The sequence below is a fragment of the Globicephala melas genome, chromosome 9, assembly GCF_963455315.2.
Source record: "Globicephala melas chromosome 9, mGloMel1.2, whole genome shotgun sequence".
NCBI classification, from domain to species: Eukaryota; Metazoa; Chordata; class Mammalia; order Artiodactyla; family Delphinidae; genus Globicephala; species Globicephala melas.
Genome location: NC_083322.1, coordinates 73,716,325 through 73,741,556, shown reverse-complemented (window position 1 = coordinate 73,741,556; position 25,232 = coordinate 73,716,325).

Here is a 25,232-nt window from a genome sequence, read left to right as displayed (position 1 = left end):
TTCATTGGATTATGGTGAAAATCTTTAAGGCACAATCTCTAATACACAAAAATAGAGCATCAAAGAAGTTCAGCTTTCGAAACATTTAGCGTATTGCAATTACTAAAAACAAAGCTTGAGAACGTTTGGAGGTAGAAATGAGTGCCTACAAAAGCAAAGGGAGAACCTGAACTAATAAATTAATAAACACTCAAATGGTGTACAAGATACAGTTTTTATATTCTCCACTTGTTTTTTGGAATATCTCCACAGGTAGAAAGAATATTTTGATGGTTCTCCTAATTTTAATTGGATAAATTTATATTCTCTGCTAGAACAGAACATTAGGAGCCTCTTAATTTGTCTGAATAGTCAATAGAATTATAAATAGAGACAAGTTGTTTGATAAATGTTATCTTATAAAAATATTTAAGAAAGACATTATGAACAGAGATGAAACAGGACCCATGAGGCTCTTTGGGCTGAGATATTTTCACAATTTTATATAAAAAATTAGAATTGCAGGTAGCTTTCATTTATCAGCACTTGCTCTGACCTTACCAGGTATGTCAACACTTAGAGAGAAAATATTTTCTAAATGAAAAATATTTTGACTTACAGAGAAAGGTCGGTTTCAAATACATCAACAATAAAATGTAAATGTGAAGAAGACAGATAGCAGTTTTATGAAAAAGTTAAAAGTAGAACCACATATACTCTTTGGAAAGATACTAATGACTGTCTAAAGACTGATACAGCTAAAAAATGGATTAAAAATAAAAGAATATGTACCCAGAATGATTCTTTTCCTTCCCCCCAGAATTATTTTTTAATGCTTATGTTTTTTTAAATATCATTCTGGGTACAATCTGGGATTATTTTGGTAAACAGTATAAAAACATTTTTTGTTTCAGTATACACAGATATATGCTATTTTTATTTTTAGAAATAAATTTATATGTAAAAAAAATTGAATAGGAGTATGTTTACCAATTTAATAAAAACAGTTTCTTGAGCAGTAAGTAAATATTCTTTAAAATTATACGTTTACTTTGTGATATCTTCTTTCATGCTCAAAAGTGTCCTGGGTGGTAAAATACATGGTTCTATACTTAAAGATCATCTCGCCTGTAAAAGAAGAAATGTACCAGACAATGAAAAGATGCTTTTACTCAGGCTGTTACAATAGGAAGAACACTAATTAAGAGGAACATCTCAAAGAGAAGGAAGGGGCCAGGATTTTATAATCTAACTAGGTAATACCATTCAGAGAAAGTATTATACGTTGACCCAATGAGAGGTAAAGACTTTTCTAAGTTATGTAAGAACATACAGACACAGCTTCTGGCTTCACTACTAAAATTTTAGCCATGGATAAAACATAAACATAGAATTACAAAATTCACTGAACCATATCAAAGAGCTGTTCTCTTCCTAGTGGGTATGATGACTTAAGTGATTTAAGCTCAAACCAGATAGATAGATAAACCAATAGGTGACACTAACCAACCAGACTCTCTCTCATCTTTCACCCAACGCAACAGATGTAAGATCTCTATGAACCATCATTCCATTTACAGAGATCACCAAATGGTCAGACCATAAAACCAAAAGCAGCAGGCACTAGAATTGCAGCAAATACTCAGAGAGATTCCATATGAAATCGTTGCCATGCTACCAATGGGCAAGAGTTTGTATTACAAGACCAGGAGTCAGACTCACCACTGGGTCCTTAGGTCACCAGTCAGGAGCAGAGCACAGAGGCTCTGAGAGGCCTCATTAGTCAGGTGGAGTTAATGGAGATCTGAGGGTGAGGTCCAAGCCTGTCCAAGTCATACAACGAAAACTGGGCCAGAAGAAATGCCCCAAATTAAAGAGATGATTTTATTTAGATGACAGCATTGCAGAGAACATTTATTAATGTGGGACACCTCAAAGAAAAGAAAGGGGTTTGGGGAAGCCAGTTACACTTGCTTATATGGAAGCAAGTTATTTTCTGAAGAATTTTATAACATCTAGATAAGCTGTTTTGCAGACTATTCTATTTTTTAATTGAAGTATAGTGGATATACAATAATATACAAGTTACGGGTGTACAGTATAGTGATTCACAATTTTTAAAGGTTATACTCCACTTATAGGTATTATAAAATATTGGCTATATTCCCTGTGTTTTACAATATATCCTTGTAGCTTATTTTTTTTCCTTGTAGCTTATTTTATGCAAAATGGTTTGTACCTCTTATTCCTCTACTGCTATTTGCCCCTCCCCCTTCCCTCTCCCTACTGGTAACCACTAGTTTGTTCTCTATATATGTGAGTCTGTTTGTCTTTTGTTATATTCACTAGTTTTATATTTTAGAGTCCACATATAAGTGATATCATATAGTATTTGTCTTTCTCTGTATGACTTATTTCACTTAGCATAATACCCTCCAAGTCCATCCATGTTGTTGCAAATGGTAAGATTTCATTCTTTTTCATGGCTGAGTAATATTCCAGTGTGTGTGTGTGTGTATACCACTTCTTTTTATCCACTCATCTGTTGATGGACACATAAGCTGCTTCCATATCTTAGCAATTATAAATAATGTTGCTATGAACTTTGGAGTGCATGTATCTTTTCAAATTGATGTTTTTGTTTTTTTCATGTATATACCCAGGAGTGGAATTGCTGGATCATATGGTAGTTCTAGTTTTAGTTTTTCGAGACACCTCCATACTGTTTTCCACAGTGGCTGCACCAGTTTACATTCCCACCAACAGTGTATGAGGGTTCCCTTTTCTCTACATCCTCACCAACATTTGTTATTTGTTGTCTTTTTGATGATAGCCATTCTGACAGGTGTGAGGTGATAGCTCACTGTGGTTTGATTTGCATTTCCTGATGATTAGTGATGCTGAGCATCTTTTCATGTGCCTGTTGGCCATCTGCATGTCCTCTTTGGAGAAATGTCTGTTCAGGTCTTCTGTCCATTTTTTAATCTGGCTGTTTGTTTTCTGATGTTGAGTTGTGTGAGCTGTTTATATATGTTGGATATTAACCTCTTATCAGTCATAACATTTGCAAATATTTTCTCCCATTCTGAGGGTGGTCTTTTTGTTTTGTTCATGGTTTCCTTTGCTGTGCAAAAACATTTAAGTTTAATTAGGTCCCATTTGTTTACTTTTTTCAGATTCTTCTTTTTTTTTTTTTTTGGAGCTGAAATTTTATTTATTTTTTTCTAGTAGGTTCTTTTTGGTTATCTATTTTATTTTATTTTTTATTTTTATTTTTTTTTTTTGCAGTACGCGGGCCTCTCACTGCTGCGGCCTCTCCCGTTGCGGAGCACAGGCTCCGGACGCGCAGGCCCAGCAGCCGTGGCTCACGAGCCCAGCCGCTCTGCGGCATGTGGGATCCTCGCGGACCGGGGCACGAACCTGCGTCCCCTGCATCGGCAGGCGGACTCTCAACCACTGCGTCACCAGGTAAGCCCCGGTTATCTATTTTAAATATAGAAGTGTGTACATGTCAATCCCAAACTCCCAGTTTATCCCTCCCCTGCACCCTTCCCTCCTGGTAACCATAAGTTCATTCTCTGAGTCTGTGAGTCTATTTCTGTGTTGTAAATAAGTTCATTTGTATCATTTTTTTTAAAGTCTGCATATAAGTGATGTCATATGATATTTGTCTTTCTCTGTATGACTTACTTCACTTAGTATGATAATCTCCAGGTGTATCCATGTTTGGTGCAAATGGCATTATTTCATTATTTTCAATGGCTGAGTAATATTCCATTGTATATATGTACCACATCTTCTTTACCCATTCCTCTGCCAATAGACACTTAGGTTGCTTCCATGTCTTGGTTATTGTAAACAGTGCTGCAATGAACATTGGTGTGGATGTATCCTTTTGAACCATGTTTTTCTCCAGGTATATGCCCAGGCGTGGGATTGCTGGGTCATATGGTAGCTCTGTTTTTAGTTTTCTAAGGAACCTCCGTACTGTTCTCCATAGTGGCTGTATCAATTTACATCCCATCAACAGTGTAGGAGGGTTCCATTTCTCCACACCCTCTCCAGAATTTATTGTTTGTAGATTTTTTGATGATGGCCATTCTGACTGGTGTGAGGTGATATCTCATTGTAGTTTTGGTGACTTGTTTTGAAAGGGAAATCCCCCTTGGGACAGCTCATTCCCCATTTAGATAGTATTTTTATAGAAAGTTTGAGTTGATATCTGTATGTATGGAGCGTCCACCCAGCTCAAATTCTCTTTTTTGGAGGAAACTTGGCCAGATCTAATAGCCCTCCTTCACAAGGCTTAGCCTTTCAGATACTTGAGAAAATTTGGTAACCTCCAAACCAAATGTCTCTCTAGGCTAGCCATCTCCTATTCCTTTCACTATTCCTCTATGCCACGATATTTACCCAGTCACACTTGCTCTGATTATAGTTTATTTTTTCTGCATATTCTTTTAAGTGTGGCATGCACCATCCCATGTGCTCCTCCAAACACAAAGTAGAAACTGAATTAAAGTTTATTTGGGCCAGCACTTCAAATAATGTGTGATTGGGGGCTTAGGTTGATCTTGATTTTTTTTTTATTTAATTGTGGTAAAATAAACATACCATAAAATTTACTGTCTTAATCATTTTTAAGTGTACAGTTCAGTAAAGTTCATGTTCATATTGCTGTGCAGCCGATCTCCAGAATTTTTTCATCTTGTAAAACTATAACCCATTCATCAATAACTCCCCATTTCCCCCTCTCAACCCCTGGCAGCCACCATTTCACTTTCTGTTTCTATATATTTGACTACTCTATGTACCTCATAAAAGTGGAATCATATAATGTTTGCCTTTTCGTGACTGGCTTGTTTCACTTAGCATAATGTTCTCAAGATTCATCTGTGTTGTAGCATGTGTTAGAATTTCCTTCCTTTTTAAGACTGAATAATAGTCCATTATATGTATAAACCACATTGCATTTATCCACTCATCTGTCAATATACACTTGGATTGCTTCTACCTTCTGGTTATTGTGAATAACGCTGCTACATCTTGATGTTTTAAAGACTAATTAAAAGCCTAATTGGCTGGAAAATACCAGGAGCTTCAACTCATACACTATGCACTTATTCATTTCTTCAACATTTATTGAGTACTTGCTGTGGTTAAGGCACTATTGAAAGGACCGAAGGGAGAAACAGAGATGAATCAAGTAAATTCTACCCTCGGTGAGGTATGTCTAATAAACTTGACCATATACCGTTATTCTTTTTTTTTTTTTTTTTTTTGCGGTACGCGGGCTTCTCACTGTTTTGGCCTCTCCCGTTGCGGAGCACAGGCTCCGGACGCACAGGCCCAGCGGCCATGGCTCACAGGCTCAGCCGCTCCACGGCATGTGGGACCTTTCCGGACCGGGGCACAAACCCGTGTCCCCTGCATGGGCAGGCGGACTCTCAACCACTGCGCCACCAGGGAAGCCCTACTGTTATTCTTTCTTTTAAATTAATTAATTAATTAATATATTTATTTGGCTGCGTTGGGTCCTCGTTGCTGTGCGCAGGCCTTTCTGTAGTTGTGGCGAGCGGGCTCCAGAGCACAGGCGCAACAGCTGTGGCACACAGGTTAGTTGCTCCGCGGCATGTGGGATCTTCCCCAACCAGGGCCCGAGCCCGCGTCCCCTGCCTTGGCAGGCGGACTCCCAACTACTGTGCCACCAGGGAAGTCCCTATACTGTTATTCTTGATAAATTATGCTCTCCTCTAAGTAAAAGTTGTTAAGGCTTAATGAAAATAAGGCCAAGAGAGGAATAATAGAGATCAAGAGAAAGCAACTGAGATCAAAGGGAAAAGAGGGATTCCACAAAATGGCATTTGGGAGACTAGCTGTGAGCACACACTTTCCCACAGATGTGTGAATTCTTGTGCTTTTCTGTCCCTGAGTGCCATGTGCATTTATCAAAAAGTCTTAGCACTTTCTGAACTAACATATTTGAACTTGTGGATCCCCTGAACTAGAGGATCATAATTATCCACAATTATCAATAACATTATGTTATTAGATAATACTGGTTGTGTAATTAGATAATAGATTACCTAAAGTCATGGCAGAAGTTCCCAGGGAGAGGGAGTAAGGTTCAGAGTGGATATTGAAGAATACTCTTGGAAAAGTAAGTTATTGTGGAATAAGTACACGTCTGTCTTTGAAGATTCTCAGTTTTGCACAGGCTGCTTTAAAAATCAGAGGAAACAGGGATTGTGGACACATGTTAAGTTGAATCAGTGGGTGATGACCCATTGATACTATTGATAAAGTCCCTCAATTCCATAATCTCAGGCACATTGCATATTTTATGCACAGAAAGTCAGAATTGTTTTGCCTGTTTTCACATTTTAAAATTAATTTTGCTAATTATATGCTGCTTATTATTTACTCCTGCAATTTTGCAGTGGCCTTTGGCCAAATGCATTACAAGTTCTGTCCCTTACCTCAAATCCTCTTGGAAGAAGGCAAAATATAGAGTATAAACAGAGAAGCAAACATTCTGCCCTGATAATCAAGGGTCTTTCTCCAGAGTGAAGCCAGGTGGCAGAGAGAACTGTATCAGGAAAGCCATAGGGCAGTGCCCAGAGCAACTACCAGCAACAACTACCGAGTGTCCTGAGTTGGGGTCAACTTAGTGTCCCTCTGAGTGGCTGCAAGTGCTAGGTGTGGTCTCTGCCCTCAGGAACCTTCCCGTCCAGTTGGGAAAGCAGCTCTTGAATGAACATGAAGCAATGACAAGCAATAGAGAATAAAATTAAATGCAAAATATTCTAGTATGGGACATAGTTAACTTACTAGAAATGTGACTTTGGGGGATCTTAAAATTATTCCTTTCATTGACCAGTTACACTCAGGAATCAAACTATCATATAATTAAAATAAAGTAGCCAAGACTGAGCATTCCTGTGCAGCACTCCAGCCAGGCTGGTCTATGGAATGATGTTTGGGGTAGAGTGTAAACCAATGGCTCTTGACCTTGGCTGCATATTGAAACCACCTGGGAGTTTAACAAAAATCCCATGGCCCCTGTGGTATGTCCAGAGATGGCAATTTACATAGTCTGGAGTACAGCCTGGCTTTCTGGAGTTTTTAAAAGCTTCTCCAGTTAAGGTTGAGAACCTCTGATCTAAATGTTTGCTGCCTCTTATTTGTTTCATGAATATTTGTTGGATGCCTACTGTGTGCATAGTGATAACTGCTATGTGAGTGTGGTTGTCAATGAGGCTGTTCACAAACGTTTCATTTTTCCTTCCAGGCCCAGGGTAGGATTGTATTTCTTTGTCCCTTTAAATTAGATGTGGGTAAGTGACATGCTTTGGCCAATGAAATTTGAGCAGAAATGATGTGACACGTCCAAGACGATTCTTTAAAAGACAGCACACCATTTATCATGTTCCCTTTTTCCTGATTCAATGATTAAGGAGGTAACTCTTCATATGGTCCCCTGTCATCCTGGGTCCCTTATGGCTACCATGAGCAATTGTCCCTGCTGACCTGCGCCGGGCAGGCGTGTAGCAAGAATGAGCAAGTTTTGTTGGGTTAATCCACTGAGATTTTGGAATCACAATTGTAGCATAACCTAAATTATTCTTACCAGTATGGTGTAATAGAGAGATGTGTCAAATGTGAAGCTTGACCTCAAAGGAGGCCGTTCTTTGAAAAGAGATAGAGCATGTACGTAAACGTAATCCAGGGTGGTGAATGATAGTATGAAAGTGTGAAGCATTAGAGTCTTGAGTTTGATTCCCTGTCCATTTGTTCATGTCATAAATATAATCCACGTAAGCACCTGGCCTCTGGTTTCTCAAATGTACTATAGGACTGTCATACGGACGTGTGCAGCATGTGTGTGATAAACAGAATCGGCCATACGAAGTGCTCGGTACAAGGCCTGAACCCGTTCGCACTCCTGATGAGTAATACTGGCTAACATTTGCATAGCACTTACTATGAACCCAGTACAATTCTAAGGGCTTAATATATGTTAGTTCATTTCATCCTCACATCAACTCTAATACTACGTATAGCCCCAATCAAAATTGAGGAAACTGAGGCATGGAAAGTTTAAGTGACTGCCCTACGTTTTCAGCTAATAAGTGGAAGAGCCCAGGGCTCTAGAGCCCCTGCAGGTAACGGCCTCACTGCGATTGCTATTACTCACAGGTAGAGGCGCCTCCGCTGCAGTCTTGTCCTGTGGTAATTAGCGTCTGGACTGTGATACTTACTTATCTGGGGTGAGTGGCACTTGTGCTTCTGAGCAGTAAGAGAGAACAGTGGCCCAAGAGTATGTGGGGAAGACAAACCTGGAAGCTACATTATGAATCAAAAGGTGATTTTGATGATATCAGGACATGGACATTTAACAGCTATCGGTCAATATTCAAGCAATTCTAAAATCAAAGCAAACGATCCTTCTCTCTATTTCTCAGAATACCCTTGCCTGAGAGCCACAGCAGAATTTGGAGGAACAGAAAATGGTCTCCACAGGCCAAGCTGGGGGCTTGCATCTCTCCTTCGATGCAGACACTCACTTACCTCTCACTTCCATTGACTGCATTTTCTACTTGTCCCCCAGCAACATAAGGGAGAGGAAAGCACGAGTTTGCTGTCTGAATTACCGTTAACTGCAGGCCAAGCTCTTTGACTCCTGCTTCCCTTTCCTCAAGGCCACTGCTCTGTTAGTCGCCTTCCCCTGAGACATTACTGGAAAACTTGAACTGTTCGCTTTCTCCCTTCTCTTCAGGTTAGGTTACAAGCCTCCCTGAGCAGCGGCATGTTGCCTCATACTCTGCAGGCACTTTGAAGATTGTTAATTAATTAATGCTGATTAAACTGAAAAGAGTTGACATTTAATTCAACAAACATTTCTCAGATTTCTACCGCATGCCGGATAATCTTCTAAACACTGGCGATGAGGGCAGAAAGATCCAGCACGGGGATGTACACTAAATATCATCTCAATAAATCTGCGTAGCATGAAGGAAGGGTACAGTTTTTGCTCTCAAGGAGCTCAGCCCCTGGAGGGAAGTGTAGAGAATTAAGAAGACATCTGCTTTTTATTTAATTTTTATTTTATATTGTGATATAGTTGATTTACAATGTTGTATTCGTTTCAGGTGTACAGCAAAGTGGTTCAGTTATACATATACATACATCCATTCTTTTTCAGATTCTTTTCGCATATAGTTTATTAAAGAATATTCAGTAGAGTTCCCTATGCTATACAGTAGGACCTTGTTGACTATCTGTTTTATATGTAGTAGTGTGTATATGTTAATCCCAACCTCCTAATTTATCCCTCCCCTACCACCTTTCCCCTTTGGTAACCATAAGTTTGTTTCTGAAGTCTATGAGTCTGTTTCTGTTTTGTAAATAAATTCATTTGTATCATCTTTTTAGATTCCACATGTAAGTGATATCATATGATATTTGTCTTTCTCTGTCTGACTTACTTCACTTAGTGTGATAATCTCTAGGTTCATCCACGTCTCTACAAATGACCCAGTTTCATTCCTTTTTATGGCTGAGTAATATTCCGTTGTATATATGTACCACATCTTTATCCATTCCTCTGTTGATGGACATTTAGGTTGCTTCCATGTCTTGGCTACTGTAAATAGTGCTGCAATGAACATTGGGGTGCATGTATCTTTTTGAATTGCGGTTTTCTCTGGATATATGCCTAGGAGTGGAATTGCTGGATCATACGGTGGTTCTATTTTTAGTTTAAAAAGAAAAAGAAAGGTAAAATTAATCAATTTAATGATATTGTTATTGTACTAATACCAATTTTATTAATTACTCTGTAATATTTATTTACCAAAAAAATCAATGAATTATTATATACGCAAGGAAGACCATTATTTATCCACATAATCTAAATTATAATTTTTCTAGAATGGATCTTGTACATTGAGTTTCATAAATAAAAATATTATTTAGTTGGAAAAAAAAAAAAAGAAGACATCTGCCCAGAGGGGATGTTACCATGGGCAGAGGTCAGCACTGTGTGCTCAGAACAAGGCCATGTCTGTACAAAGGCCTGATCTCAGGACAAGCAGAAGCCAAGTCAGATAAAAGCTTGGGGAACAGTGTCCCCAAATGTGGAGGCACAGGATTCATGCTGCATTCAATCCTGCAGAAATGAAAGCGTGTTGGGGGGAGAGGGCAGAGGCAGAGCTGCAGAGTCAGGCAGGGGTCAGCCCACCGTGTGCTCATTTGCAGTTTATCCTGGGGAGGCTTTGAATGCATTTAAATGGGGGGCTGAATGATCAGATTTGTGTTTTGGAGCTCTCTGGAAGCAGTTCAGAAGGAGGATGCTATGAGAGAAATGTGTTCCCCCAAAATGTGTGCTAAAGCCCAGTGTGATGGTATTAGGAGGAGGGGCCTTTGGGAGGTGCTTAGGTTGTGAGGGCAAAGACCTCATGAATGGGATTTGTGCCCTTGTAAAAGAGACCCAGAGAAACCCCCTTCCCCCATGTGAGGTTACAGGAAACAGAAGATCATCTGGGAACCAAAAAGTGGGTCCACACCAGGTACCACATCTACTGGCACCCTGATTATGGGCTTCCCAACCTCCAGAAATGTGAGAAATAAACTTGCATTCGCAAGTCACCCAGTCTGTGGTGTTCTGTTACAGCAGCCTGAACCGACTAAGACCGTGGATTAGGAACGTGGGGCACAGGGCAGAAAACTGGTGGTAGAGAGACAAGTGCCAAGTTGTCCAGGCAAGGACAGGGTGTGACCATAACAGTGGCAGTGGAGATGGGTCACTTCATTTCTAATTGTCCAAAATATATAAACAGCCCATACAGCTCAGTATTAAAAAAACAAACAACCCAATCAAAAAATGGGCAGAAGACCTAAATAGAGATCCTTGCTGGGTAATCTTGGTTGTAGGTTCTTCCCTTTCATTGCTTTAAATATATTGTGCCACTCCCTTCTGGCTTGTAGAGTTTCTGCTGAGAAATCAGCTGTTAACCTTATGGGAGTTCCCTTGTATATTATATGTCATTTTTCCCTTGTTGCTTTTAATAATTTTTCTTTGTCTTCAATTTTTGTCGACTTGATTACTATGCGTCTCGGCATGTTTCTCCTTGGGTTTTTCCTGCCTGGGACTCTGTGCGCTTCCTGGACTTGGGTGGCTATTTCCTTTCCCATGTTAGGGAAGTTTTCGACTATAATCTCTTCAAATATTTTCTTGGGTCCTTTCTCTCTCTCTTCTCCTTCTGGACCCCTATAATGCAAATTTTGGTGCATTGAATGTTGTCCCAGAGGTCTCTTAGGCTGTCTTCATTTCTTTTCATTCTTTTTTCTTTATTCTGTTCCACGGCAGTGAATTCCACCATTCTGTCTTCCAGGTCACTTATCCGTTCTTCTGCCTCAGTTATTCTGCTATTGATTTCTTGTAGTGTATTTTTTCATTTCAGTTATTGTATTGTTCATCTCTGTTTGTTTGTTCTTTAATTTTCTAGGTGTTTGTTCTTTAATTCTTCTAGGTCTTTGTTAAACAGTTCTTGCATCTTCTCGATCTTTGCCTCCATTCTTTTTCTGAGGTCCTGGATCATCATCATTGTCATTATTCTGAATTCTTTTTCTGGAAGGTTGCCTATCTCCACTTCATTTAGTTGTTTTTCTGGGGTTTTATCTTGTTCCTTCATCTGGTATATAGTCCTTTGCCTTTTCATTTTGTCTATCTTACGGTGAATGTGGTTTTCATTCCACAGGGTGCAGGCTTGTAGTTCTTCTTGCTTCTGCTGTCTGCCCTCTGGTCGATGAGGTCATCTAAGAGGCTTGTGCAAGCTTCCTGATGGGAGGAACTGTTGGTGGGTAGAGCTGGGTGTTCCTCTGGTGGGCAGAGCTCAGGAAAAATTTAATCCACTTGTTTCCCAATGGGTGGTGCTGGGTTCCCTCCCCGTTGGTTGTTTGGCCTGAGGTGACCCAGCACTGGAGCCTACCTGGCTCTTTGGTGTGGCTAATGGCGGACTCCAGGAGGGCTCACCCCAAGGAATACTTCCCAGAACCTCTGCTACTAGTGTCCTTGTCCCCGTGGTGAACCACAGCTACCCCCATGTGTCTGCAAGAGACCCTCCAACACTAGCAGGTCTGGTTCAGCCTCCTATGGGGTCACTGCTCCTTTTCTCTGGGTCCTGATGTGCACAATACTTTGTGTGTGCCCTCCAAGAGTGGAGTCTCTGTTTCCCCCAGTGCTGTTGAAGTCCTGCAATCAAATCCCGCTAGCCTTCAAAGTCTGATTCTCTGGGAATTTCTCCTGTTGCTGGACCTCCAGGTTGGGAAGCCTGACGTGGGGCTCAGAACCTTCACTCCCGTGGGTGGGCTTCCATGGTATAATTGTTCTCCAGTTTGTGAGTCACCCACCCAGTGCTTATGGGATTTGATTTTATTGTGATTGCGCCCCTCCTACCGTCTCATTGCGGCTTCTCCTTTGTCTTTGGATGTGAGGTGGTATCTCTTTTGGTGAGTTCCAGTGTCTTCATGATGATTGTTCAGCAGTTACTTGTCTAAGAGTTTTATAGTTTCATATATACTGTTCTTTAACAAGGAAGAATCTAAAGCTAAGGGAGGATTATTTTGTGGTAAACAAGAAGTATCATATTTATAAGCTAAGAGGAAAATACTGAAATTGAGATAGAGCTTTAAATATAGAAAAAGCGGATGATGGGTGCATCAAAGTCTCAGAGATCATAAAGGTGTGTTTTATTGGGGAGGTGGTATCCAGAGGCCAGAAGAAAGAAGTGATGTAAGATATCCTGTCAGATGGCTTCTGTTATCTCTGTGAAGCAGTTCCCACATTATTTAATGAGAGTAAGGAAAGGGGAGGTGGTGACTGGTGAAGGCTTGGAGAAACTGCTGAGGGAATGGGAGAGGGAGCTGCCCATGGACACATTAGAAGAAATACAAAGCACATTTAGACCGTGGATGTGAATTGATGGTGGTACTAACCACATAATTTTATCATACAGTCTCTAGCAGCCTCAGGAGAATGAAGTCAGGCTCTTGGTTTGAATTCATGTATCAGTTTTCATCCCAGATGTTGTATTTTTGTTTGTTTGTTTTTAGAAGTTCCAGTTGATATTTTCTAAAATACCTTTCATGTCTGCTTAATATACACATACATTTTAAAAATTATTTATTTATTTATTTATTTATTTATTTATTTATTTTATGCTGTGTTGGGTCTTCATTTCTGTGCGAGGGCTTTCTCCAGTTGCAGCGACCGGGGGCCACTCTTCATCGCAGTGTGTGGGCCTCTCACTGTTGCGGCCTCTCTTGTTGCAGAGCACAGGCTCCAGATGCGCAGGCTCAGTAGTTGTGGCTCATGGGCCTAGTTGCTCCGCGGCATGTGGGATACTCCCAGACCAGGGCTCGAACCCGTGTCCCCTGCATTGGCAGGCAGATTCTCAACCACTGCGCCACCAGGGAAGCCCTACACATACTTTTTGTCTACCTTCTCAAACATAATGTTTGAATGTCCTTGTCTGCCAATTCTATCGTAAGTATCATATTTAGGTCAGTTTCTGTTAACCTTTTTTTTTCTCCTCATTATGGGCCATGTGTTCCCGGTTCTTTGCATGCCTGGTAATTTTTTATTTGATGCCAGACATGATGGATTTTGCTTTGTTAGGTGCTAGATATTTTTGAAAAATGTTAAATCTCCCTTGTGCTGGATGCAATTAAGTTACATGGTAGCACTTTGATCTTTTTGAGATGAGATTTTAAACTTTTCTTGGTGTGATCATAGCAGCCTTTAGTTTAAGGCTAATTTTTACTACAACTGAGACAAGACCATTCAGAGAACTCTATCTAATGCCCACGTATTAAAAGGCTTTTCGACTCTAACTTGAGGTATTATAAATTATTCCCGGCCCTATGTCAGTTACAAGGACTATTCTGCCTGCTTTTTGGGGGTTCTTTCCCTGGCTTTGGATAGTATCATCACATGCATGCACTGATCAATACTCAGATGAAAACTCAAGGGGAACCCTCTGCAGATTTCTGGAGCTGTCTCTGTATAGCTCTCTCCTCTCTGCCCTGCAGACTCTAGTTATGTGGTCCCCAAACACCCAACTTCATCTCCTCAATTCAGAGAGACTTCCAGGTTCTGCCTGGGTTCTCCTTTATTGAATTATAGCTGCCAGGCAGTGAGCTGAGATAATCATAGGGTCCACTTCATTATTACCCGTTCTCTCAGGGACCACTATCCCGTAGTGCCTGATGTCCAATATTTAAAAACTTTTGTTTCATGTATTTTTGTCTGACTTTTTAGTTGTTTAGGGTGGGAAAATAAATCTGGTCTCTGTTACTCCATCTTGTCTGAAAGTAGAAATTTAGTATAACAGTATTATAGAGTAAATATTTCAAAGGGAGCAGGAGACAAGATGGTTAAATGCAACAGTTGGTATGGAGTTTGGAATGGTTAGGAAAAGTAATGAAGAAAGAGGGAGGCTGATACAAAACAACCCATTTTTTCAGTGAGATGGGAGAAGAGATGTGGTAATGGAGCAAGAGAATTGGAGGACAACTGAGATATAATTTCCAAAAATATAGGAATTGTACCTGTTTTATTAACTGATGTATCTCCAACACCTACAACAGTGCCTGGAACATAGTAGATAGTCAATAAACATTTGTGAGATGAATGAATGAAAGAAGAAGAGGTAATGGCCAGAGAGTAAATTTTATGAATTTAAGAATCCGGAGTGTGGCATTTCTAGGTGATGGCAAGGACTGATCTTTGTCTATGAGGATGAGTAGAAGATGTGGTGTAGAGGTAAAGCTCACTGCATTGAGAAGAACAAAGGTCTACAAGGGCACTGATGTCTCCAAGGAAGATGGAAGACTTGGAAGGGGTGATGGAGAGAATGATTCTGAACTTAGTGACAGAGTACTTCATGAATGTGGGCTATTGATCTAAGATCAATAAGGAGATTTAGACTGAAAGGAATTTAATCCCATAATCCAGCGTTTCAGAGGGAATAGTGGAGAGTTTTGAAAGTATGGAACAAGGGTGAACAAACTCAGAGCGATGCAGGGATGGGGAGAAAACAGCTCATGGTAGGGGCTTTACATTAGGAGTGGTGACCAAAGATGTCACAGGTAAAAAAAAGTTGTGATGAGATTAAATAGTTTGAAATATCTAATTAAATTCATTTTATCATTCTGACATTACTCTCTTTATCTCTGGTAATACTCCTTATCTTGAAGTTTACTTTGATATTAATAGGCACACCAGCTTTCTCATACTTACTGCTCACGTGATATATTGTTTTCCATTCTTTTACATTCAATTTTTCTTTATCTCTATACTTAAGGTGCTTCTCTTGTGAATAGCATAGAGTTGAGTCTTGTTTTTTTTATAAGTTTGACAATCTCTGCCTTTTACTTGGAGTGTTTAGTTCACTTACATTTAATGGATACTGATATAGTTGGATTTAACTCTAAATTCTTGTTGCATTTCCAGATAGACACAGCCTCAAGTCTTATAAGTTTTACCAGTTTCTAACTGCCTAACTTGGGTAATTGACTTAATCTTTCTGAGTTCTAATGTCCTTATCTGTGCAGCACAGATAAGGGTTGCTGTGAGAATTTAAAACAATGAACATGAAGCACAAGGTGCAAAGTAGAAGTCTGATAAATTGTGACTATTATCATCAGAAGTATCATTTCATTAATTCTCTATACTAATGTTTATGATAAAGATCTTTAACTCCAGTCTGAAAAAATAGTTCAACATTCTATAGTTCATAAAAATTATTTTATTGAGGTGAAATTCATATAAAATATAAAATTAACCATTTAGAAATGAACAATTTAGTAGCACTTAGTATGTTCATGTTGTTGTACAGCTACCACCTCTAGCTCCAGAACATTTTCATCACCCCAGAAGTAAACTATGTGCCCATTAAGCCATTGCTCCTACTCTCCTTAGCTTCTGGCAACTACCAATCTGCATTCTATTTCTATAGACTTACCTATTCTGGTTATTACAAGTAAATGGAATCATGCAATATTGACTTTTTGTGCCTGGAGTCTTTCACATAGCATAATGTTTTCAGGGTTCATCCACGTTGTAGCATGTATCAGTACTTCATTCCTTTTAATGGCTGAATAATGTTCCATTGTATGAATATACCACAATTTGTTTACCCATTCATCTGCTGATGGACATTTGAGTTGTTTCTCATCTTATATGATACAAAGGATGGGGAACTCTCAATAGGAAAAAAAAATTAATCTTGGAAAACCATAATATCAAATGCTTAGAGTTTTAGGGAACTTGGAACACCTAGTCTAACCACATTTTTCAGACCAACAGAACCCAAGCTCTCCTAGATAGTTTACAGCAGAGTGAAGATTAGAACTCAGCATCTAGACTCCTGGCTTTTCCATGAAGTAAACAACTGAATAAAGTTATTTTAGGAAAAGCTCCTTGAATGAGCCCCAGCATTCAGGGAACACACACTCAGAGGGAAATGTATGAATGGTGCTCCTGCCAAATGTGGAAGCAACAGCAAATTCAGTTCTTTTTTGGACTGTGTGTGTCAAGACATCAAAGAATTATAGTCCTTCACGTGATTGTCTGAAACTGCTTAGTTTACCTCCTTATGACTCAACCTCATGGTTTTCCCAGAAGCAGATTCTGAGGCAAAGAATTGTATGCAGGGAGTTTATTTGAGGAAGTGTAGGAAACACTCATAGGGAAGTAGGAAAGTAACACAGAGATGGGAAGCTGGGCATTAAAGTCTCCAATGTTAAGTCTCCTGCCATAGTGGGAACTGTAGATTTATCTTGTAGCAAATGGTACAAAACACACACAGAATTTTCCCACCCAAAGGGCAAGTGAACCAGGGTATTTACACCAATTATCCAAGCATTATTGATTGATGGCTGTTCCCAGAGAAGTTCCCTGGTGCTCTGGCTGGCCATGGCAGCAGGCAGGGTGTCTTCTGCAGTTCCAGAAAAGTAATCCTTGGACACAGATATGCAGATCCTGGCAACTGGAAGTCAGCCTGGGCACACTGCAAGGTCTGAGGTCTGAGGGCTGCAGGCAGGGCACTGACAGCATCTGCCAGAGACTTCTGACCAAGAGCAAGAAAACAAGGATATTTGGGTACTCAATATATCCTGGGTAATTATCCAAACAGCGAGATTCGAGAAGACATTTTTCATTTTAAGATTTGTTAAATCCCATGGAAAGCTGTGCCTTGACTTCTAAATTTCTTCAAGATACCTCTAATCCTGGATCAAATCTCAGAAAATATGAGCTAGTGAGAAATGGAGCTGAAATGTTGTTATTAAGAAAGAAAAAGAAAATCTATTTCCCAAGCACTTTTGGAAAAAAAAAAAGCATATTGCAGGTGAAATGGGTTTATTGCCATTTAAAATTTTCAAACAGCAAGCAATGGGAGGAGAAAAGGTTTCAAGATACACCCCATAGTATAACTAGGAAGAATGTGATCAAATAAAATGAGAACCCCTGGGACTAACTATAGTCTCTGTGAAGTCTTTACCATCTTGATCTTTATCATCAAGATCTCAAGGTCAAGAAAAAATGTTCTTAATGTATTTTTCATTGTTTTTCCTACAGCCAGCCTTCTGTTATGCAGAGATCTGACAAAAGGAAACCATTATTTTCTTGTGGGGTAGTTTTGTGAGCTGGCAGAATTAGAGGATTTTGCAGGCCTGGTTGTTAAACACAGGTCAGTCGGCTCAGAGACACAAACCAAATGACCCCTGCTTCAGGGAGGGAATCTACACAGTCACGTATGAGAAAGTGGGACCCCACAAATAATTTTTAGCAATGTCAGAAAAAACTGGCAATTTGCTGATGCACAAACACTCCTAAGGCTGGAGTGAAATTCCTCCTTCACTTTACGAACTTACTTCACCACAGATAAGAAATATTTGTGGCCACCAGGTGCATGAGCTGTCAGAACTAAAGTATGTGGCATTTAGAAGAGATTTGGAAAGTGACAGGAAAATTCACTGCCTGGTAGCAGGAGAGAAAAGGGCAGAGCTCACTGCTTTAGCACTTAACTGAGTCTGACCTTGTCCACTGGTGCCAAAAAATGATGACAATACAAACAGGGCTTTGAGAGGAAGCAGGATGTGGTGGGGAAAGCACTAGAATAGAAATCGGGAGAATGTATTCCCAGTCCTGGTGCTGCAGGATAAGACACTTCCCTCAGTTTCCTTTTCTCTAAGTTGATAGGTAGGACAGGTAGTTTTGAAGATGTCTTTTCCAAGTGAAGCTATGGGATTCTCAGTTGGTTCTGAAAGCTCGGACAAGCTGTTTCTAAAAAAGAGAGAACGATTTGGTTGATTAGTTTATTAATGCATTCGAGCTACCACTTACTGGAGGAGGGGGTGTTTAAAGAGGCAACATTAGTGCAGACGGTAAGAGATGCAGCCAGACGACCTAGGTTCAGATCCTGGCTCTGACATGAAATTACGGTATAATTCTGGGCAGATTGCTCAAGTGTTCTGTGCTCAGCTTACCTGTTTATAAAACAGGATTAATAATCATGCCTACCTTAAAAATTGTTGTGAGGAATAAATGAATTAATACAGTGTGGCAGAAAATAATGAATACATTATGTGCTTACCAGAATGGATTTGCTCTTTTTCCTGGGAACCAAAGCTAGACTACCTTTCCTAGCATCCCTTGGAGCATTTAACCCATGTGAATGGGTTCTGATCCATAGTGTATAGGGAAAAACTTATGTATGCTGTTTTTAAACCTGGCCCATAAAGACCTCCCATGTGATTCTCCATGGCTCTCTTTTCTCCTGCAAGAGAACTAGATGAGGATTCCAAGGAATTAGGAGATGATGGGACCACAAGATACAAGGAATCTTTCCAAACACTCATCAAACTTCAGAGGAGAAATAAACTTCTATTGTGGTAAGCCACTGAGATTTGGGGTTTACAGTTTACAGCAGCTAGTGAGTAATACCCTAACTAGTATAACATGTCAAAAAATTATCAGCACCTGGCACAGAGTTGAGGTGTGAATGTCAAGCAGTGTTTAGCTCTCAGAGAAGGGAACTGCTGGGGGATAGAACTGTGACTGAATCAAACTTGGATCCACTTGCCTGCATGCAGTAAAGCCAATCTACTGACACCAGGTTGTGGTGAAGGACAGGGCAGTGTTTACTGCAGGGCGCCAAGCAAGGAGTCCAGGTAGTTAGTGTTCACAAGACCCGAACTCCATGATGGCTTTCAGTGAAACGTTTTTAAAGACAGGCGAGGGTGGAGGTGGGGTTATGGGGTGTGTGATCAGCTGGGGGACATTCTTCTGATTGGTTGGTGATGAGGTAATCAGGAGTCAACATCATCAACCTTCTGATTTTGGGGTCTTCATGCTTGTGGGCAGCATGCAGTTAACTTCTTCCACCTGGTGGGGGTTTCAGTATCTGCAAAAGAGCTCAAAGGATTTGTCTCAGAATATTCTCTACAGCCCTTGCACAGGACTAAAGTTCCCATTGTTTAATGGCTACACTATCATTTTTTTGTCTTGCTTGACTGTTTTCATTTCTTTCTGCCTTTTCCCACTTCTCTGATTAGATTTACTCTTTGGAACTCGGGGAAGGCATAACATTAAAAACTGTAAGTCTCAAGAGTAATATGCTTTTAAAAATGTAACTAAAATAAAACAAACTGACCCAGTGAAAACGTTATCACAGTTTTAAATATCTTAAAATCCTAATAACTAAGAGTAAACACAGGCCTTTGCCTGTATAAGAGAAATGAAGTTTGCTTGGTGAAAGTGGGTGTGGTAAGTTGTAGCTTCTAAACAGTGGAGAAGAGGTGTGGTTAATATCATCATATTTGAAGACAAATGTTGTGACACCAGAGATAGATGGCTCATTGTCCTGATCTTCTTTCTTCCAGTCTGGATTAAAAGAGAAATCTGCTTTTGTTGCCATTTTCAATTTCCTTCTTCCAAAAAGAAGCAGCTTGTATGGCTCCAAATAAGACCAGATTCCAGGAACTGCTAGCCTGCCACACTGAGTGTTACAGTCCTTATTTTTAATCCACTTGCAAGTGTTTTCAACCCCACTTGAAGCAGGGAAAACCATGGTATCTTAAGCTCCCCTTTTTGCTAGGTTTGCAGTCTTGTCTCTGAAGGTAAAATGCATGTTCCTGTAGGCCTGCTGCTCTTGTGATATCACATTCATTTTTCATCACTTCTTTCAAAAATTATTATTTCAAGATCCTCCTCCATAATTCAGGCTTTCCTTTTTTATTTATCACGTGGATTCTTAAAACCAGTAGGCTTATTCATGTTTGGGATTCTTTATTAAACATTTTTTAACTCCTAATTTCAAAATAATTATAGACTAAGAAGAAGTTGTTATGCCTGTAACCCCTTTGCCCTCATAGTCCTGTTATTTATATCATACAAGATCCCATAATGTGTAGTAACACCTATCAGGTTACTGTTTCTTGTAAATTAGCATTTCTCTGGTTATTAAAATCATTCTTTTCTTTTGTTTTCTAGCCATTTGTGTATATCTCTCTCTCTCTTTTTTTTTTTTTTTTGCGGTATGCGGGCCTCTCACTGATGTGGCCTCTTGTTGTGGAGCACAGGCTCCAGACGTGCAGGCCTAGCAGCCATGGCTCACGGGCCCAGCCGCTCCGCTGCATGTGGGATCTTCGCGGACCGGGGCACGAACCCGCGTCCCCTGCATCGGCAGGTGGACTCTCAGCCACTGCGCCACCAGGGAAGCCTGTATATCTCTTTTTATAACCCTTTTGTTGTGACGTGCATGTCGTAGCTTCTACCATTTTTCTATTGGCTTCTTTGTCTTTTTCTAATGGCTATGAGGTTTTAAAAATATATTCTGGATATTAGTCTTTTTTTATGATCTAAATATTTTCATTTTTTCCTCATTTTTCAACATTTTAATGCCTCTGAATTCAGGATGTTTCTATGGCACTGCCTTTTTCTTTTCCTTTTTTTTAATTAGTTACCTATTTTATACATATTACTGTATATATGTCCGTCGCAATCTCCCAATTTCCAGTTATTCACCATGCTTTTTTTTTCTTCCCATTCTCTGTTTTTATCAAGATAATAATGCAGAGAGTTAAAAAATAATATATTCATATCCCAAAGTGGATTTCCCTTGAAACTAATGAAGCTTGAACGTCAGGGCCTTCACTTGCATGGTTCTTTGTAGAGTCCTGAGAGAGGTACTAGCAAAGTCCTCACACAGTCACATTTTCATAACATTTACAAAAACAAGATAAGTTAATGACAGTCTGTTGAGACCACTGCCTCTTCTACTTTCCTTTTGTGTTGGGTGGTACTGGAGTTATTGGCATCTTACTAAGAGGACTTTTTTTTTTTTTTAATTTACTAGGATATATTTAGTGGTTTGCAGTCACTTTAACACACAGTAAAGTTATTGTTGGCCATCGAGGTATAGGAGTTGCTTTTAGGAATACCTCTGTTGACCAGCTCACCTAGTCGTGACATGAAGGTTTGGGGCCAGATGTCATACCGTAATATGAGTGTGCTCTATTCTCCTGGCACTGGAAACATGTAAGAGAGGAGAAACAAGGTTTGAAATTTACAGAACCAAAAACAAGGCTATGGGAAATCCTTCCAATGATCAGATATGTATATTATAAACAGAGGATCAGGTTCTCATTCATACCTGGAGGTTCTTATTTGTCATAATAAATCACTACATCAATATATGACATATCACTCCAAGAATTGTAGTGACAGCTGAATTGATGTGACAGAAAGAATCAATGACAAATTGGTTTATGAGTGTCTTCAACTTAAAGAGTATTTAAGATTAGTCGCTGTGCAAGAAAATTTTAAATGCCTTGACACTTTACTGCTTATGTCTTAAAGAAAGCAAATAGAACTTTCCCCAAACTTGTCCTAAGTTCTAGTAATTTAAATGACATTTTCAATATCAAGTCATAAAGCTTAAAGAAACTTTTCTAAGCTGTCAGTAATAAAAAACAACTTCAATCACCCATGCCAAAGAAAGATTATCTTTTGCTACCTCTAAAAGAAGTGTCATTACATTAGTTTCATATTACAAATGAAGAAGTATCCAGAAAATATCAGAAAGTGTATTAAAGGTCTATATCAAGCAATATTTAATGAAAATAATGTTTTTTTCTGTATTTTAGGATGTTTTCAGTATTTGCATGTTTCTTAAGTTTGTAATTTTTGTGGTTTTTTTCATTCTAAACAAATATTCACTTTTATAATTAATTTTATTTATAAATGTTATTCTTCTGCTTAAAGGGGACACCCCTACCATATTATATGAACTTCAAGTGCTACACAACCTAGATGTGCCCCTGGTAATATTTTTAAAAGCTTATAATAAAAATAAGAAGTTCCTTCTATTACTTTTCCTTTCTTCCCAATCCCCAGAGTCATCATATTTTGCTTTCTTTTTAGCTGTGATTCTATTAGGAATTTTCATATTCCTAAGTAATATACTTATATGACTACTTCTTGATTTATTCAATTTTAGGTATTATCTAATGTTTTCTACCTTGACAGATAAAAATGTACTCCTCTTTACATTTACTTCTTTTCTTTCACCTTTTCAATATACTTTGATCACTATTCTTAGTCAAATAACCAGTACTTATGTCATAATTCCACAAATATCATATATTGCAGGGCCAGGACGTATACCATAATTACAGTTTCTTTACAGGACAGCTCGTGTCTTCTTCAAATTGCCTCTTCCCTTGCATAATATATCCTCTGTTTTCCCCAAATGCTCCATCTGATCATATATTTTTCATTTTCCCTGGTGCCCTTCCCTTCAGAGCTCTCTGCCTTACTTCAATCTCTCTCCCTTTGTCTCTTATTTTCCACCCTGTTTTCTCTGTCCTCTCATTCTGGAGCTCACCTGCATCAGACCTTAGAATTCCTGCATTAATTCTACGTGTCTCTTAGCTTCTCTCTAATACCTTCCATCTCTTTTTCTTTTTGCTTTACTCTTGGGGAAATTTCTTGGACCTTATCTTCAAAAACCTTTCATTGGATGTTTTATTTTGATGGTATATTTTTAATTTCTCAGGCTGCTTTACAGTTACTGTTCAGCACTTCCCTCCGACACTCTCCTTCCTGGAGCTCTTTCCCCCAGATCCCTCTCTAGTTTTACTCCCTGGTTTTGCCTGAGTCCATCCTCTAATACCTGAGAAGTACACTTTACTTGTATGATAATATACAATAATAATAAAACAATGGCTTTATTTTATGCTTGCACTAAACTGCTAGTTTTGCTGAGTGTTTCATATTCTCTCTGTATTTTGGAAATATTTCTCCATCTTCTTCTAGATCTAGACTACCAGAGAAGTCTGATGTTCTGATACTTGTGATCTGTTCTTTCTGTAAACTTTTAGGATTATTTTATTTCATTTTATATATATATTTTTTCGGTGCAGGATGTAGGCCATTTTATATAAACATACATACACAGCTTTAAAAACACTTTTTTTTTACATCTTTATTGGAGTATAATTGGTTTACAATGGTGTGTTAGTTTCTGCTTTATAACAAAGTGAATCAGTTATACATATACATGTGTTCCCATATCTCTTCCCTCTTGTGTCTCCCTCCCTCCCACCCTCCCTATCCCACCCTTCTAGGTGGTCACAAACCACGTAGCTGATCTCCCTGTGCTATGCGGCTGCTTCCCACTAGCTATCTGTTTTACATTTGGTAGTGTATATATGTCCATGCCACTCTCTCGCTTTGTCACAGCTTACCCTTCCCCATCCCCATCCCCATATACGATTATTTTATACCTGGTGTTCTGAAATTTCATGATAATTAGGAATTTCGTGAAGATGAAGATATATTAGCACTTCTTATGTTAGCTACTCAATGAATCCTTTCAGTTTGGACATACACTTCATTTCTGGATCGATCTCTCTCTCCCTCTCTCTCTCTCTCTCTCTCTCTCTCTCTCTCTCTGCATCCCGTTCTTATATATGAGTGTAATATCTTCTAGTATCTCTTTGAGGATACAAAAAAAGATTTAAAAATATTTTCTCTGGTGTATGATTTATCTACTTTTTGGCAGGTTGATTTTTCCTGTTGGCTTGCTTGAATTTCTTTTATGTTGGAGCATTTCCTAAAATGTCTGGCATTCCTTATATTATGGTTTATATTCATGAGGAGCCCAAACAATGCTGACTGGAAGCTCTGGTGGCACGGACCTGGCTTGTCAGCCAGTGGGCTTCACTTTAGGATAATAGAGCAGAGCAGGGAATGTTGGCTTGGAGATCCTCAGGTGTCAGTACGTGGTGTTTTCCTCCTGGGCTGCCCAGTCTCTTTGAAGAAGAAACTGCTGATTTTCTGCCTGCAGGTTAGATTCCAGGCTGTGCAAGGAGTAAGGGAAGAAGTCTGGGGATCCATCCAACCACACTTCATGCAGACTCTGAACCAGTCTCCACGTTTTCAGAGTCACACCTCACCCAGCCCTTGGCCATACTTAGCCCCTCCGAGTCCTAAGCCTCTCCAGGTTGTTGAGGCAAGTTGGATCCCTTCTCTTCCTTAGTCCCCTATGGATTTTGGCTTCAAATTCTTCCGCTTCTCTAAATCAGTTACCAGTCATCCATTTGCTGTGCATTTCCCCAAAATTGGTAGAAATCTCTCATCCATTGATATCTCCTCTTCCATTCTTTTTGCCCATGTGAGTTTATATATTTGATTGTGACTTCTCACATATTTTAGTGGAAGCTTGAGAAGGAGGAAAGATAAAAAAAAGATTTAAAAAGATAAAGATCTAGCATCTTTAGCTGAAAGGTTGATTATCTTTTAGCTTCCCTATGATGATTTATTACACAGAATAAAAAAATTTTTGATGCAGTTAAACATCAATTTAATGTAAAAAATTTTCTCCTAAAGACTCACCCATTATCCCAACAATGTTTACTAATAGTCTTTCCTTTCCTCATTAATTTTAAGCATTGATTTTGTCGTACACTAAAGTCCTGTAAGTACGTGCATATCTTCAACTTTCTATTCTTTTTCTGTACTAACGCCACACTAATCATTGTAACTTCATAATATGTTTTGATATCTGCTAAGGCATGTCTCTTCTGTTCTTGTTTTACAGAGCTATCTTTACTATTCTTTTTTTCTTTTTTTAATTGAAGTATAGTTGATTTACAATATTATATTAGTTTCAGGTGTACAA